Consider the following 16,956-nt stretch of genomic DNA (forward strand, 5'->3'; position numbering starts at 1 on the left):
TTTGCATTGACCTGATAGTTGGTGTTGTTCTTTGGGCTGTGTAGGTTATTGCACCGCACAAGTAATATTTCTTTAGTATATCCTCAGATTGTAAGAACGAAATGAGAAAGAATGACCAAACATTTGCACTTGGATTAATCCTCGTTAAACTTGGCTTTTCAGGCCTTATGGTTTATTGTCGGGGAAACAGCGTTTACAACGCTGTTATTACATCGTGCGACTATTACAATGCGGTTGTTACAACGACCGCGTGGTTAGTACCCGATGCATTTACATCGCAAGTTATTACAACGACTTGCACTAGGGGGTGCTGAGGTATTGGAAATTAAATCCAACACTTTCCCTACTATTGCGCAAACTGGCGTAGGAATAGTAATGTATACTATTCCTAAATCCAGCGCGCCCCCTGGTGCAAGTCGTTGTAATGACTTGCGATGTAAATGCATTGCGTACTAACAACGCAGCCTTTGTAACGACCGTTTTGTAAAAGCACACAACATAACACATCGCGATGTAATGAGCCATGTTCTTATAGTGGCATGTATTCTTGCCGGATCAGTAAATGATCCTGTGTACGAACAGTATTATGGGTGATGATGAAGAGGCACTGTCCAAAGGGCAAGAGAAAGAAGAAAACGGACAATCAGAGTGAAACCAGGGGTTTGTAGTGAGGCGACATGCTTCAAACTGTAAGAAAGAAAGGACGAAGGAAAGAACAAGTTTAATGATTATATTATCCCATGTTATCCAAACATTATCTCACTCATTTTGAACCCAGTGGATTGGGTGGATTTGCCAATATGAGAACCCATGTCCCAAGACCTTGGCAGAAGACTTCACCAGGTAGCAATTAACATATGAGTGAATTGACTGAGAATAAAACAGCACATCGCAAAATTAAAATATATTGCATAGGTTTTATTAGCCAGTAACAGTATTAGATACCCTAGTATATCTCAGAAATTAAATATATTGCATAGACACTGTTGGGCAGAAACAGTATTAGATACAACCATTTACCTAATTATATATTACTGACGACATCTTCTTAAGAAATAAATACAGTATGCAGAGAAATGGCTTGCTGTGTGTGCTAATGCACAAAGAAGGCACACCATTGAGTAATATGCCTGGATGTTACTCTTTTCATTCTTACTTCATAATCTGCAAGGAACATTACAATTAGAAACACCATTTTTTATTTCTAGGCTGCTACTGTTCGCAATAGAATCTTGCAGTAAAAATAATGTTCCAGCCATTTGAAATTACAGTAGAGAATAGTATTGTTATTGAAGCGGTTAACATTTTTGCATGCAGTTACGGAAATTGCATTGCATAAAGAAATTGACTACTTGCGTGTTTTTTTCATATATAAATATGATTTTTTTTCTGCTGAATTTTCACAAATGGATTTGATTACATTCCTATTTAATCTGGCATTGTATTCCTGGCGTACATTTTCCAGGTGTGGTGTAAAGTGCAGTTGCTTAGCAAAATGTATGCAGTGTTGTTGGCTATATTCTCAGGGGCATATTTACAAGCCCCTGTAGTCATTACAACGTCACTTTCATTGATGTTGTGATGGCGATAGGGGCGTCAGCTTATTTACAAGGCAGCGTTAAGCCACTTAACGTGGTTTAACGCTGCCTTGTAAATAAGGCACCCTTTCACGCTGTACTTAAAGTGAAAGAGGAGTGCAATTGGTGTTGCGGTGGGCCTTCCACATCAACACCCATTGCTTTTGATGCGCCCCCCTATTTACAAGGGTGGTGTAAATAGGAGGCAGTGCCAAAATTAAGACCAGGGAAAACCTGGTCTTAAACAGACAAAACAAGGAGAAATGCTTTATTTCTCCTCGTTTTTGCTGTTTCCAAATGTGCTGTGTTGTGTAGCATATGTAGAAACAGCAAATTGACATTGATTGTTTATGTGCAGGAAGGTGATCTTCCTGCACATAAACAATTTTAAAAAAAAGACGTTTTGCAACTTCTATGTGTGCTGCATTAAGCATGAATCTTCTCTTCAATGCAGACACCCTGGCACTATGGCGCAAGGGTGCCTGCGCTGGCGGTAGGTTGCTAAGTTTAGTAAATATGGAACAGCCCTACGTTTCTGAAGTGGCGAAGTGCGGTGTTAGGCCAAGGTGGCTAACGGCGCACTCCGTCACTTCATTGTAAATATGCCCCTTAGTTTGTGTTTCCTTGTTTTATCAGGAAACAAGAGGAAATTATTCAACTAAATGTTATTTATATTGCACCACAGATCAGTTGCATCACTGAAGCATTTGTTATTCCTTTGGTATTGTTTTTTTCAACTGTCCACTATTTAAAAGAATGAGGCTGTGAACTGTGAAAGGAGGAAACCCTGGGTGATACCCACACTGACGTCAGGTGTGAAGAAAGGGAAAAGGCGTTGTTACGAAGAAAATAACCAAAAGTAATGGAATCACAACTTCTGGAATGGTTGAGATGTCATGGTGATTGGAGAGAAACCTCTAGAAACTGAAAGTGATTTTTTTTTATTGTTTAGGTAATTAAAACCAGAACAATGTTCCAAGACACCAAATGCATTGTACCGTTAAAGCACACGGTCATATAGATATGTTAAAACTTATAATTACTTCCATTTCTTTAAACATTCTGTTTGAAAGGTTAAAAATGATATGAACGGGAGATACACCACCTTTTTTGTTCAATACATTAAAATGAATTGATTATTTCTATTTACAGTATTATTGTTGTTAAAAGGCAGACGGTGACCACTGAGCGACGATGTGACCAATTTCATTGTGTCCTTACTTTCTTAAAACAGATTAAAAAGTTTGTCAAGTGGCAAAGGAGTTGCAGATCATTTGAGTCATGGCATTTTAATATGGCAGTTCTACTGGTGCGGATGCCTCTTTCGTTGAACTGTCTCCTCAACAGATGACGGCGATGAGAACCTAAGGCTGGGCAACCTCTAGAGATTCTGGATCGGAAATTGGAAACAAGGTCCCAGTGGCAAAAAACATCTATTAAAGAGCCTGTCCACAGAATCCCTTTGAGTGTAAATTTCTATTATGAAGAAATGCTATGCGAATTGATAAATATGTGCACCCGTTCTATAAACCAAGAGTTCAATTCACAAAGAGCCTTTGCACTCATTGCCAAAGCCTCGCAGCCATGGCGGGAGACCCTCACTCTTGGCAGGACCGCCACAATGAGAAACTGCAGTTTGGAACTCCCTCCACATCTGCGGGTCCTCCACCACGAGTCCAGAGGCCCTTTGTGAATCAAGCCTAAATACTGTTCCAAGATGGAGAAAAGGCAGGGATGATGTTGCCCTGCTGCTCTGGCAGGAGGGACCACAGACGCACATCCTTCGGCTAATTGGAGACAATGTGGAATACATCAAAGACCGTGCCAAAATAAATTAGGCCTGTAAACAATACATAGGGGTAAATTCCGATTTGGGAAAAAACGCTCTGAATAGCCTTTCGGAGCGTTTTTCCCGTACGATTCGTACCCTGCCACGTCCCCCGCATGTACGACAAAGTACAATTTGTACCGGGAGCAGGACTGCGTATGAATCGTACAAAGACCGTACGATTCAAATCTCCACACGATTCTCCCTCGGAACCCGCTGTACGCGACATCCGTACGGTTCGCGGCTGGTTTTTCCGACCCACCAAGTACGATTCGTGTCGGGTACGCACCGTGCAACCCTTTTCCTACGACAGTCGAAAACAGCCGTAAGAGCAGAGTTCGCCTCGAAACAGGTATGGAACGCCACCCCCCCCGGGTATGGTGCCTACCGCCCATGATCGGAGGGGTATGGTGCGTACCCCTGCGATCATGGGGGGTACGCACCATACCCCACGATCATGGGGTGTACGGACCGTACCCCATGTTCGCTGGGTGCACGGTGTGTACACCCTGCGATCGCAGGGGTACGATGCGTACACCCCATGATCGTAGGGGTACGCACCGTACCCCGCGATCATGGGGCGTACGGACCATACAGTGTGTATGTGATTGTGCGCTTTTCCGTACGAATCACCCTTACCTGACGTGGACCGTATGAATCGCGTCCTCATAACCCGTTCCGGATCGTACTCGTCGGGTCGTACGGCATGTGTACGAGTCGTACGGTCCACGGTTTCAGCCTTGCAATACGTACGGATCGCGACGATTCAGATGGATTGACGGAATACGGATCGTACTACGCGACTCGGACGGACGGGTACGATTCGTACGGAGAGGGCTCCGGATGCGAATCGTACAGATGTTTTTTCTCCCGAATCGGAATCGACCCCTTAATCTATGGATTTGCGGGAAAGCATATGTCAGAGACAGAGATACGGGAAAAGGACCTGAGGGATGCTGCTCTACCGTGGCTGACACTGGATCAACAGAAACAACTTGAGACACTCCTAGAACTGGCAGAATTGTGGGACGGCCGTCCAGTGGAAGTCTACCAGTTGCTGTCAACACAGCTTCAAGAAAGTCTGAAGGAGGTTTACGTGAAGGCAAGGGAGAGAGTGGTATTGCCACCCTGTATGCAAGAGGTGGCAATGGTGCTAATCCGAAAGCCTGGATGAGACCTGACTTGCCTGGCCTCTTATAGGCCTTTGTCTATGCTTAATGCAGATGCAAAACTATTCTATAAAGTATTGGCAAACAAGTTGCTTAAAGTGGTCAGCTCCCTGATGCACTCCAAACAAACTGAATTTATCCCTGGCATGAGCATAATGTACAACATACGTCGGCTCAGATATGTGAGGGGGAACAAGTGCATTTAGTGTCCATCTATGTGGAAGACGCCCAGCTGCATTTGAATGAACTTGCTGAGCTGATCCCTATATTGCTGATAGGTTGGATGAGTTTGTGAAGGTTTCTGGGCTGCACACAAAGAAGACCGAAAAACACTTATTTTTCCTGGGGGACGACAACAGGGTGCCATATTAGGGAGGTAGGAATGAGATGGGATAGTGACAGATTCAGGTACCTAGGCATATGGATCACAGGAGCTAATACAGCTCACTATGACTTAAGCTCCCAGAGGCTGTTGAAAGGGCTGGAAAACTCCATAGAGTTCTAGATCCTACTGCCGCTACAATTGATGGTCCATATGGCAGTGACCAAAATGGTGATCCTTCCAAGATGTCTATATGTGCTGAAGAAAGTTATGTGTTCAAACCCAATGCAGATGTTTCGTCAACTTGACAAAATGCTTAACCGACTAGTATGGGCCGGAAAGAGAAACTGGGTAAAGCTTGAAACCATAAAACTGCCCCTGGCAGAGTAAGGGCTGGCACTCCTTGACCTGTTCTTATACTATGCAGCAACAGAGCTTCAACATACCATAGGTTGGTTTGAAGGAGGTCCGAACTAGGATTGTTCCCTACTGGTGGAAACATATGAGCAATACACCCTACAGGATCTCTTTTTTCTGGGTAGGGAACTCCCAAAAGACTTTCCCTATTTAGTTAGACACTTTTCAGATGTTTGGCAAAGAGTGGTCAGCAAAGCCCTAGGGAGGACACCCTTTGCTGAAAACCTACCACTATGGTGGTTACAATCCTTTGTGTCCCTGAGGGAAGACATTTCCTCTGCCCAATGGCGAGAGGGCAGTTGTGAAACCATGGATGATCTATATTGTAACAATAAATGTATAACTTTTGAACAAGTGTGAGAGCAGTTCGGAGTAGGAAGAAAAAGGTCATTTCCAACACTATGCATGGTTAATACATGTGGTGCGGCAGGTGTGGACTATGTTCCCAGACGAGCCCCAGAGCATCAAGTGGTGCATCAGTTGGTGGACCTGGTGTGATGCCAGAGACCAAGTTTTATACCTGTGAACTTACTGGGTGATTTTCACATTAGTGGTATGAGTGGCATGGTCACTTTACACTACTGCTGATGACATACTTTTAACCTTTCCACATGTGTCTTGTCACTGATGAACAGCACAGCACTTTTGCTGTTCAAGCGGGCAGCTAGTTGCCAGTATTGTATACTATGTTGTTTTCCGCATATCATGTACTGAGAACATGCCACATACGCTTCTGCCAGCAACTCCTTCTAGGATGTCTCCCTAATTTTTGCGTACAGGTTGGATCCCCCTTCTTGCACCACAACAGGTGCAGTATAACTCATTTGGATTGGAAACCCCCCTATACCACCCGGGGTCCAATCCTGTGTAGGGTAGGTAATAACCTGCCACCGACCCTCCAGGCACCAAGGCATAAAACATGCTGACCTTATTCAACACTCACTGAAGCTATCTTAGTACATTTTTACCAGCGATAGCTCTCCTGTTTTTACTGTGTCAAGGAGACCACAGCTCGGTGAAAATAATTTTTTCGGTACCCTTAGACTCTTTTAACCACCTGTGCAGCACCCAACACATTTACACCCCCTCTCCTGCACTCATCATATGGCAAATATCAAAAGATCTCCGCTATTAAGCCCCCATTGAGGGGCTTGTCGACATGGCAGTGCCGGGCCGACGAGGAGTGGCCTATGATGAGGCATGACACCCTTTGTGTGTGTGAGGGCAATCAAATCTGGTCATTCAGATCCCATCCAGGATCCCTCTGGTCATTTGATCTGATCCACCTGCAAGTACTCCCCCTTCCCTCATAAGAAGAACTGCACCCTTCTTTATTCCTTATTATTTTTGTAGCCTGCTCCCCTCTCCTGAGGCCTTTCTCTTGTTTATTATACATATGACGTTACATTAGTCTTTTCACTTTGTTTTATTATCCAGCTATAACTTGTTGATTTATACTTACCTTACATTTCTGGTTGCAGGTATTCATTTCCCAATATTATCTTGTGACTTCCACGGTGCATCTTTCTACATCTTCAATTATCCCTCTGGAGCTCGGATGTGTCATCCTTCCATGTGGTCTCAACACCCCAGTCTTCTTTAAAAATAATTTTAGGTATGTTGTCTCCAACACATGTCTTTCATTTTATTTGTATATTCTTTTGTCTTTCTGAGATCCTCAACTTGTTCATTACCCTATTCTCTCTTTGCCTACTTTCCTTCCTATTTTTTAGATTTGTTTTCCTTTCTCTTATCCTCTTCTCTTTCCTCATTTGTTTCTTTTTACTTGATTGATCTATTATGTTCTTCCTTCATTCTCCGATAACCCTTTTCAATGGATTTTTGTATGTTATTAAAAATTGTATCCTGGAACGTCAATAACTTGGGTTAACCAATTAAACGTCAGCAGGGTTTGACCAATCTATCACATCTCAATGCTGATATTGTCCTTATCCAGGAAACACACCTTACAGAAATTGAATCTACAAAACTGAAGCAAGAGTGGGTGAGAAATGTTTTCTTTTTGCAAAGTAATGGTAAGAAAAATGGTGTTGCCACGTTATGTCATAAATTGCTTAGTATTCATTTAATCATACAGGAATTTGATTCTGAGGGGAGATGGTTACTCACTTGTCATTTGATTAATAATGTCCCCATCTCTAGCTTTAATCTTTATGGCCCTTCCAGCCCAGACAGTAAATTTTGGTCTGGCACGCTCAGAAACATCCACAATGCCCGGATGAACATTTTATTTTTGCAGGTGATTGTAGTCAGATTATTGACTCTTTTATCAACAGAGTTTATTTATCTGCTTATGTACCTAACAAATCTCAGAAATTGTTTACCCAAGCACTTTCACAACCTGCATTGACAGTTGCTTGGGGGCTTTCCAATTCTACTTTACGTGAATATATGTACTATTCTCCTACACAGCATACTCAATCAAGAATAGATTATAGATTTATTTCACACTCCCTATCACAGAATGTACATTCTGCTTACATAGGCTCTATTCTAATTTCCGAAAATGAGGGAGATTCAATAATGCATTACTTCTAGACACATTTTTCACTTCTACTTTTTCATCTTTGTCATGAATTCTTTGAATTTATTCATGCAGAAGAACTTGATTTTCACTCCATTTGGGACAGCTGTAAGGCCTCCTCCAGTGATTGTATTATCAGATTTGTTTCTAAAAAAAATAAAAAAATCTCTCAAAAAAATACAGGAGTCCTTCATCAACACTCCTATGACACCTCTAAATCTAAAGAAACAAAGGTCCTAAGCTAAGCAAAATTATAAATTAATACTATATAGACCACAATAGGCTGCTATATATTTTCCTTGCCCAGCCGGACAAGGAATTTTTTTTAAATTGGATCATGTGTTAAGAGTTTGAATACATTTAGCAACAAATAATTTATTGCAGTAAGGCACAGTCCTGCACCGCTGTGGAGAGGTAAGCACAATGAAAGGAAAAGTTAGGAGGAAATACAGTGGGAAAGAAGGGTTCTTCAGGCAAAAAGAGTGAGCGATCTGGGCATTGTTTAAATCAATGTTATCAGTGTTTCCCAGAGTAGCACATACAAACAATAATATACAATGGTCAGACGTATGTCTACTAGAAGGAGTCGACGTTTCGATCCCGTGCTCTAGTTACAAGGGGATCATCTTCATGACTTAACAATTTTAATTGCCTGGTTGAAAAAATATACGCCTGTTGGGGAAGAAAATAGGGAAAAAGAACAGAAAAACAATGTGATTTAAGTTTGGTTAGGAAAGGTTGGGAGGGGTCAGCATTACCGCGTTTTGCACAATATTCACAATATTTGGATTCGCAGTGATAAGGTGCTGCCAAAAAGGCGTGCTAATTGAATTAAAAACAGTGGTGCTTGGTGCATTTATCGGCACAGGAGTATATATATATAGGAGTGGTTCTGTCCCTGATGATTACTTTAATTAATTATTTATTAGTTTTAAGGTTATTTAAGTATTTTAAGTATGTTTAAGTTAATTATATTTATTATTTCATTAATTTGTAATTACTTTAAAGCATTTAAAAAAAAATATTTTGACTAACAATGAGGTCTATTAGGATGGCGGACGGACCTGCGTCCGTCCTCCACCCCCGAAGTGGAGGGACGGTCCGCAGGGGCAGCCGTGGTCCCTCCAGTCGAATTAGGATGTGACTGCCACCCTGGCGATCACATCCCGTATATTTAACATTGTGGCGGGTGCTGCTTTAAGCAGCACCCGCTGCAAAGTTAAATATGCATGCTGAGCATTTGCATGCACAAAGCGGCAGGCACCGCGCGGTGCCTGCCGCATTGTGTATGCAAATGCAGGGGGGGTACCATAGGTACCCCCCATGTGCACCCCCCACCCCTTCTTCACCCTGGGGGCCCGCAACGGGACCCAAAGCAAAGACCGTATGCCTATCCGTGGCGGCATTGCCGCCACGGAAAGGCATGTCCCAAAGCACATCTTAATATGGCTGGCGATGTCTAATAGACACCGCCACCATATTAGAGCTTTTCCGCCACGGTCGGAAGGCAACCGCAGCGGAAAAGCGGCGGACGGTCTTCCCGTCCGCGGCTGACCCCCCAGCCATCCAAATGTGGCAGGGGGTCTTTTCCGGTAGGATGGCGGACGGATTGCCTCCGCCGGACTGGCGGTGGCTACCGCCAGCCTGGTGGAGGCAATCCATCTGCAATCATAATCGACCCCTATATTTTTTACAACAATATTTTTTAATCAATATTTTTGTACTTACCTGTTTGGAGATAGGAGTTCGATATTTTGGCATTCTATGTTTTTTATTCGATATTATGGTAGTTCTATATTTTTGTCATCAATATTGTTTCAGTGATCCTATGTGCTCTTACCAAATTTAAATCGTACCTCCCATGCCCTCTCTCACACTGGCTATTCGTGTACACACTAATCCTAAAGCTTCTGCCATAGATTGTGTTTTATACCAACATTCCACCAACAGAACTAATGTCGAATATGAGTTTGGTGGTCCATGGGACTGCCAAACCTGTGGTGGTGGTACGTGCACTGGTGTTCTGACTGCCGTATTTCGAGTGAAGAGGTCTGCCACAGAACCGCTGCAGATCATGGATCCTGCTGTGGTGCCACATCAGTGTGAGGTTGCAATATGGTGGCGGTGCCAATGCGGCACCATCATGTATATTGCGAGTTGCCTCACTGAGACCCTATCCTGGGTGGTGAGCCTGCCATGGAAAGGGTGGTCGTAAGGCAACTCAGGGGGCCCTCCCTGTAGCTTCCGTGGGTGGGGGCATGCAGGGGGGCATTTGGTGTGCCCCCTGTATACTAGCACCACTAGTTACTGCACAGGTAGAAATGCACAACTTGGTGCATTCCTTCCTGTGCAGAAACCTGCTTCGGTACTCCCATGGCTCTGTCTTTCTATGGCTCTTCTTTGAGCCAAAGAGAGGTACCGCTGCCGCAGGACCACTCGCCAGGATTAAACTTGTAATCCTTCGGGCGACTGATAGGTTTGGCAGTCTCGCAGCGGTGTGCTGGAATGGCGGCTCACAGCCAGACTGCCAAACTCATAATCCGGCACTTAATCAGATACTGAACTGGCTTGGGAGAATGATCTGGGACTGATTGGACTGTTTCCTTTTGGAGATGTTTTGGACAAAAATATGGTCCTCCTCTCGTGCCGCCAATACTACTAAAATGTTATTTAGAATATATGATGGGCTTCTCGTTTCTCCTATTACTCTACACCGCATATACCCTGCCCACAGTAATAGCTGTTGGTCATGTCATTCAAAACAGGCAGATCTACAGCACATGTTTTTCACTTGTCGTCTTGTATATACTTTCTGGACACAAATCTGGAATCAACTCAATACTATTTTTAACTCCTCTGTACCATTTTTATTTACTAACATCTTCCTAGGTAGCTTATATACTGTTTGGGAACATGTCTCACCTTACACAAAACTCATTGACCTTTTATTAGCGGTTGCATATTAACAAGTGACAAAATTCCCATTAAGTCCCAAAAGTCATGAAGTCTAGGGCAGGGCCAGACCATGTGGTTGAAGTACGCTTCGCTAAGAGTGCAACGGGACATGTGTGTTCTGTCCCCCCAAATATCACGTTCAACCTATATGGTGTGATATACGATCTGTGTAGCCAGGTAAACTGAAGACATTTAAAGGCTGCATTATGAAACACCTTCTTGGGGCCTCCCAAGGCCCTTTTCCACTCGTTATCGGTGAACTTCTTGGAAAGCGGCTCTTCCCATCGCTCTCTTAACCAAACTAATGGATGGTTCGAGAGATCTATAATCCCCTGATAAAGCCATTTCACTAGATGTCCGGCCGCGTCCAGCGTCACCATGGCATGCAAGATCGGGTGCGTATCTGGTTCCACCATCTCTCTTCCCCATAGCTTCACCATGGTGCCCCTGATTCTGTGATAATTCAAGAATTAGGGGAGGCAACTCGTGATATTCCAAAAAAGTCTGCGAGTGGTAGCAACTACCAATCTCTATAACAGTTTCCCACTGTCTGTATCCCTGCATCTTCCCAACCTTTTAATTGGCGCCATGTGAGGGGTGGGCCCCTCCCCATCTGAGGCAGACCTACCAGGGGGACGCAAGGAGAGTATGATATCACGTCTCTGGATATTGCAGCGCATCTATCCCAACATGCATAGCCACAGAAAGTAGCACCCCCATAGTTTGATCTTCTTGTGCCTATCAAGCATTCTAGGTAAAAGGGTCACAGTCTTCTCGCCGGGGATGATAGTTAGTGCATCCAGCCCTCTCCCATCGAGCCTACAAGTCAACCACTGCAATTGGGCCACCAAGTAGTAGGCCTCGAAGTTTGGGGCCCCCAGACCCTCGCTCACAAACGGTCATCACAGGGACTGTAGGGACACTCAATTACGGCCACCGTCCCATACCAAGTCTCTCAATATTATATCCACCCTCTTAAATCAGCTTTGCGGTATTATTACTGGTAGATTGACAAAATAATATAAAAGATGGGGCAGCATCACCATCTTAGATAGCGCCACCCTGGCCATTACTGGGAGTTTCAATGAGCGCCAGAATGCGACGCTCTGCTTAATTCCCCATAAGGTCACCCCTAGGTTGCCCTCCAGAAGGTCAGCCTGTGTATGATAGATTTTATCACCCAAATATCTCAAAAACATTTGGTGCCCTATCTAAGTCCAACGGGCGTGTCGGCAGTCTCTGTAAAGAGGGGCATAATGGAAGCACGACATCTCTGCAAATTTCTCCTTGTATTCGCAACATCTCAAATATTCTGCAGTTCCGTCTCTTAAATATAATAACACATTGTCCGCATGAAGTGAGATGATGTGTGTGTCCCATCCAGTTTAATCCCCAAATGCCCACCTTCCTGTCAAGTGCATTCCGCCAGGGTCACCATAGCAAGAGCGAACAACAGTGGCGAGAGGGGGAACCCCTCTATAGATCTTATATGATGTGGATATCTTAGCGCCCATGTGGGCACCCACTTAGCCTTCTCAAGGTCAATTGACATCACAACTGCATCGGGATAGTCTCCTAAGTCATTGTGGAACTACCAGTGCCTCTCTAATGGAGGGTGGAAGTCCACCCTCCTCAAGTGCAGTCGCATAAAGGTGTTCCAGTTGTGGGGCCAGGATATCAATGAATGCTAAAAAAAAGTCCACGGATAAGCCATCAGGCCCAGGAGTCTTCACTCCCACCAAACGCTTAATCGCTTCCCTGATTTCCCCCACCTTGTCCGCTGATACCAGAGAGTCATTGCCCTTGGCCTCCAACCCTGGCAACCGTAGTGCATCCAGATATGTCTGTATCACTTCGATTGGGATGACCCTTGGCTGTTGATTCAGAGTTTTGTAGTATCTACAGAACGCCTTGTTAATATCACCTGGAGAACAAAGCACTTGCCCCGTACTAGCCGTTATACTCGGGATAGGCACTCCCTGACTCTCAGGTCTAACCAGCCAGTCTAACAACCTACCAGCCTTACCCCCTTCCTCATGTTGCCGTGCTCTTTACTTGGTCATGTCGACTGTTCGCAACCTGTCCCATGTCACATTATAACAACTCCTAAATTCCGCCATTTTATCCTGTACCACCAAACCGCTCGCCAATTCCCTATCTAGGTCTAGTAATTGCTGTTCCAACACTCCCAGTTCCCTGGCTATCTCTCGTCGGAGGCGCACTGTTTGTCCCAAGCATTGTGCTCTGGTGACCACCTTAAACCCCTCCCATTCAACCAACAAAGAGCTGGTTGTCCCCCGATTCTCAGAAAAATAGGTGGTCAATGTTGCTGCCAAAAGCCGTCGTCTTCCAGCATCTCCACAAAGGAATCAGAATTCTCTCAATAATAAGAGTAAACCGCATAAGCAGGGGACGGTGATCCGATATGGCTCTCCCAAGTATTCTGTCTCAAATAACATGGGTCAGTGTAGTAGAGCAAAAAAAAACAAGTCCAATCATGTGTGGAGATCATACAGCTGAGATTAATAGGGATGTATTCGTTGTTGATCATTTTTAAGTCTCCACATGTCTACCAATCCCCATCCCTCAGCCCACCCCTGAGCCCTTGTGCCGTGGTGGATGCCAGCGTGGCGGGGTAGATCTATCCCATTCAACATCACATACACAGTTGAAGTCACCAGCTAGTATCAAATTGTCAGCATCCTCACCGGCCAGGGCACCCGATAACCTGTCTAGGAAGGGGATCTGTTCTCAATTGGGGGCATATACACTTCCCAGTGTTATCTCTCTCCCGGTCAACTTCCCCTGTATCACCACATATCGCCCTTCCACGTCCACTAATTGTCGGGAAATTTGGAAAGGTACACCCGGCCGAATCCACACAAAAGCTACCCTGGCAAAAGCAGAGTAAGTAGTCTCATACAGCTGTCCCCTTCATCTACGTTTCAATCGTCCCACCTCAGGCTCTGTGAGGTGGTTCTCCTGTAACAGCGCTACATGTACGCCAAGAAATATGTAGCAGGAGACTGTGTAATAGTTAATTTTAAATCTAGAAATGTCTCCAGCCGTCTCTTTTGGGATGGTTCCCCATTGGACCCAGTAGGAAAGGGGGTCCGTGCGATGCCCTTGGGTTTTTTCTATCCCCCAGTACACAGGATAGACAGAGGCGAAAATATTAGGTCACACCATGTTAATAATGCTTGGGCCGAGGACAGACTAATTTCGCCTATACAAGTCAACCAATGGATGACAAAGCAACCCAGGGTTGGCGGTCCAGCTAATAATGTAATGTTCACGCCCACCAATGATTTAATTCTTACGAATAGATTTTCGGCTCTAGCAGATCGGATAGATATTGACTGACTAGAGCACGAACACAATAGCATGTACGCCCTTTGCAATATAAATGCTTTCACTGATCCATCACGTAGCTCGCCACCCGTAGCTGCAAATGACCCTTTAGTTCCAGGCAGGGGGAATGTCAGGTTACTCTCCTGGAACATCGCGGGATTACGCGCTAAGCAGGAAGACCCGTTGTGGTTACAAAAGTTAAAAGAACACGATATAGTAGCCTTACAGGAAACTTGGGCTAGGGACAATGCTTTTTGGCTGGACGGCTATACATCATTTTTTGTTGAAGCTCAGAGTTCCTTGGCGGGAAGGGATAAAGGGGGCTTGATGCTTCTAGTCTCAGTTAACTTAGTAGGCAGTGTTAAGGAAATCCCCTGCCCCTCGTATTATTTTCAGTTGCTGGAAATCCACCTAGCGGATAAGAATAAGATAGTTCTAATAAACTGTTATAATGCTATGCAGGGGGGTCCCCCTAATTTTGTCCTAGAAGGTTTATCTTCTTTTTTAACTAATTATATGTCAAAACAAACCACTTTTGTTCAACTCATATTGATGGGAGATTTTAATGTTCATTTATGTGGGCTACATTGTCAGATTGAGGATGATACTGGTCCGAACACACGACCTTACCACATTTCGAGCATAGCCCAAAGGGTGTAGCAATGGAAGAACTGCTATCATCGAATGATTTATTCGAACCAGGGTTTGCAGACTTAAACGATCGTGTGGCCACATATAATGCGAGGGGAAGTGAATCAATTATTGATTATTTTTTTATGTCCCCGGGTCTTCTCCGCTATGTACTGTTTTATAATGCCATTTTAAGTGGGTTCAGTGATCATAACCCGTGTCGTTAGTCTTGGACGCCTCCATTGGTCTAACCATAGGGGCCAAGAGGGCCACTGCTGTAAAGGATGTAAAGAGTAAAGACCAGGGAAGGCGTCTTAAATGGGGTAACGTTTGTCCTGAGGACTTTCTAGGCCTAATTGAGCAAAAAATGATTGTGGAACTTGAAACATGTAGGGACTCAGACATGGGTGGGAAAGAGGTAGTTACCACTTTTGAGGCTATCTGTGCTAGAGTGGAAGTAGAGCTCACAGCTAAACCAAAGAGGGGCCCTCCCCCAGCCTTTGGTTGGTTTGATCATACATGCTCTAAGGCACACTCCGCTCTTTTGAAAGCGCTTAAACATTCCCCCAGAGATAAGTCACTGGTAGCTCAACTGAGGAAGAAATATGCTGTGGCGGTAAAGACTCGAAAAAAGGTCATTAAAGAAGAAGCCTGGGATTCTTTAATGGATTCTACTACCCTCAGACAAAGTTCTAAATTCTGGTCCATAATCAATAATCCTCTATTTGCCCAATCAAAGAACACAGACCTTGAAGTAAACATTCCTGAAGCAGAGTGGCTAAAACATTTCTCTAACATATACGGGAGTAAGGAAACTGTTGAGACATTTTTTATGCCTTCTCTTTCAACTTCACTACCTAAATTAAATTTCAGTAAAACTGAAGTGGAGGGGGCGTTAAAAGGTTCAGCTGCAAACAAAGCCCCCGGTCCAGACGGGGTTCCTCTGGATCTTTATAAACTAAACCCCGAGATGTGGGCAGAAATATTAGCCAATGTTTTTAACTGTGTACTTGAGGGGGGTTTTCCAAAAACCTGGGCATGCTCAATTATAGTCCCTATTTTTAAAAAAGGCCAAAGAAGTGACCCCAAATGCTATCGCCCTATATCCTTGTTGGATTCCTCCATGAAGGTACTGGGCAAAGTATTGCTGGCAAGAATTAACAAGTGGTCTTTGGAAAATGACATTTTGACAGATGTCCAGTATGGGTTCCGTATAGGAAGAGATACAGAGGACCAATGTTTAAATCTCCACATGATAATATCAAAATATACAACCGCATCAAAGGGGTAAATTTTTGTTGCATTTATGGACCTGTCCACAGCCTTTGATTTAGTTAATCGTGCTCGGCTGTGGTCAATGCTGTTGAAATTGGGTCTTGATCCTCCGCTTGTACACTTTCTAGCTGAACTCCATAAAGACTTAAAAGCATCGATCAGAATGGACCAAGACGGAAACCGCACAGATTGGTTTAAATCGAGCAGGGGTGTACGGCAAGGCTGCATCCTCGCCCCCATGCTGTTTACTTTATATATAAACTCATTAGAGAAAAGCCTTTTAACTGCTACTCTGGATACACCGCGTGCAGGGGATACCCGCATTCCCGTTCTCCTGTACGCGGACGATGCTGCTTTGATAGCACGGACACATTTAGGCCTGCAGAGACTTCTAAATGCATTTAGTGAATTCATGTCCTCACTTGACTTAGTGGTAAACAACTCTAAATCCCATGTCATGGTGTTTGGGGCTGTAAAAAAACAACACCAAATCTTTCTATTGTAACAATGAAGTGATCACTAATGTCAAAATCTTTACTCATCTTGGTGTAATTTTTGATACTAGGGGTAGCTGGAGTCCTCAAATTACAACAAAAACTAAAGCAGTGAGGAGCTCGGCAAATGCAATTCTAAGTTTTTCAAGGAGACTTGGAGGGAAGCCGAGTGGTGCATTATTAAGTCTGTACAAGGCTAAAACGTTGGCGATAGCTAGGTAGGGAGCAGGTCTGTGGGGCTATGTGAACTGTGAAACCATCCAAAGGGAGGAAAATAAGTTCCTTCGGTCTATACTAGGGCTTCCTCAATCGACAGCCACATTCTCAGTCCACCAGGAGCTTGGAATACATTGCAGATATTCTTTCAATGGCACCTATTCTTCTTTGGATTAG

The sequence above is a fragment of the Lissotriton vulgaris genome, chromosome 4_1 (assembly GCF_964263255.1).
Source record: "Lissotriton vulgaris chromosome 4_1, aLisVul1.2, whole genome shotgun sequence".
NCBI lineage: Eukaryota > Metazoa > Chordata > Amphibia > Caudata > Salamandridae > Lissotriton > Lissotriton vulgaris.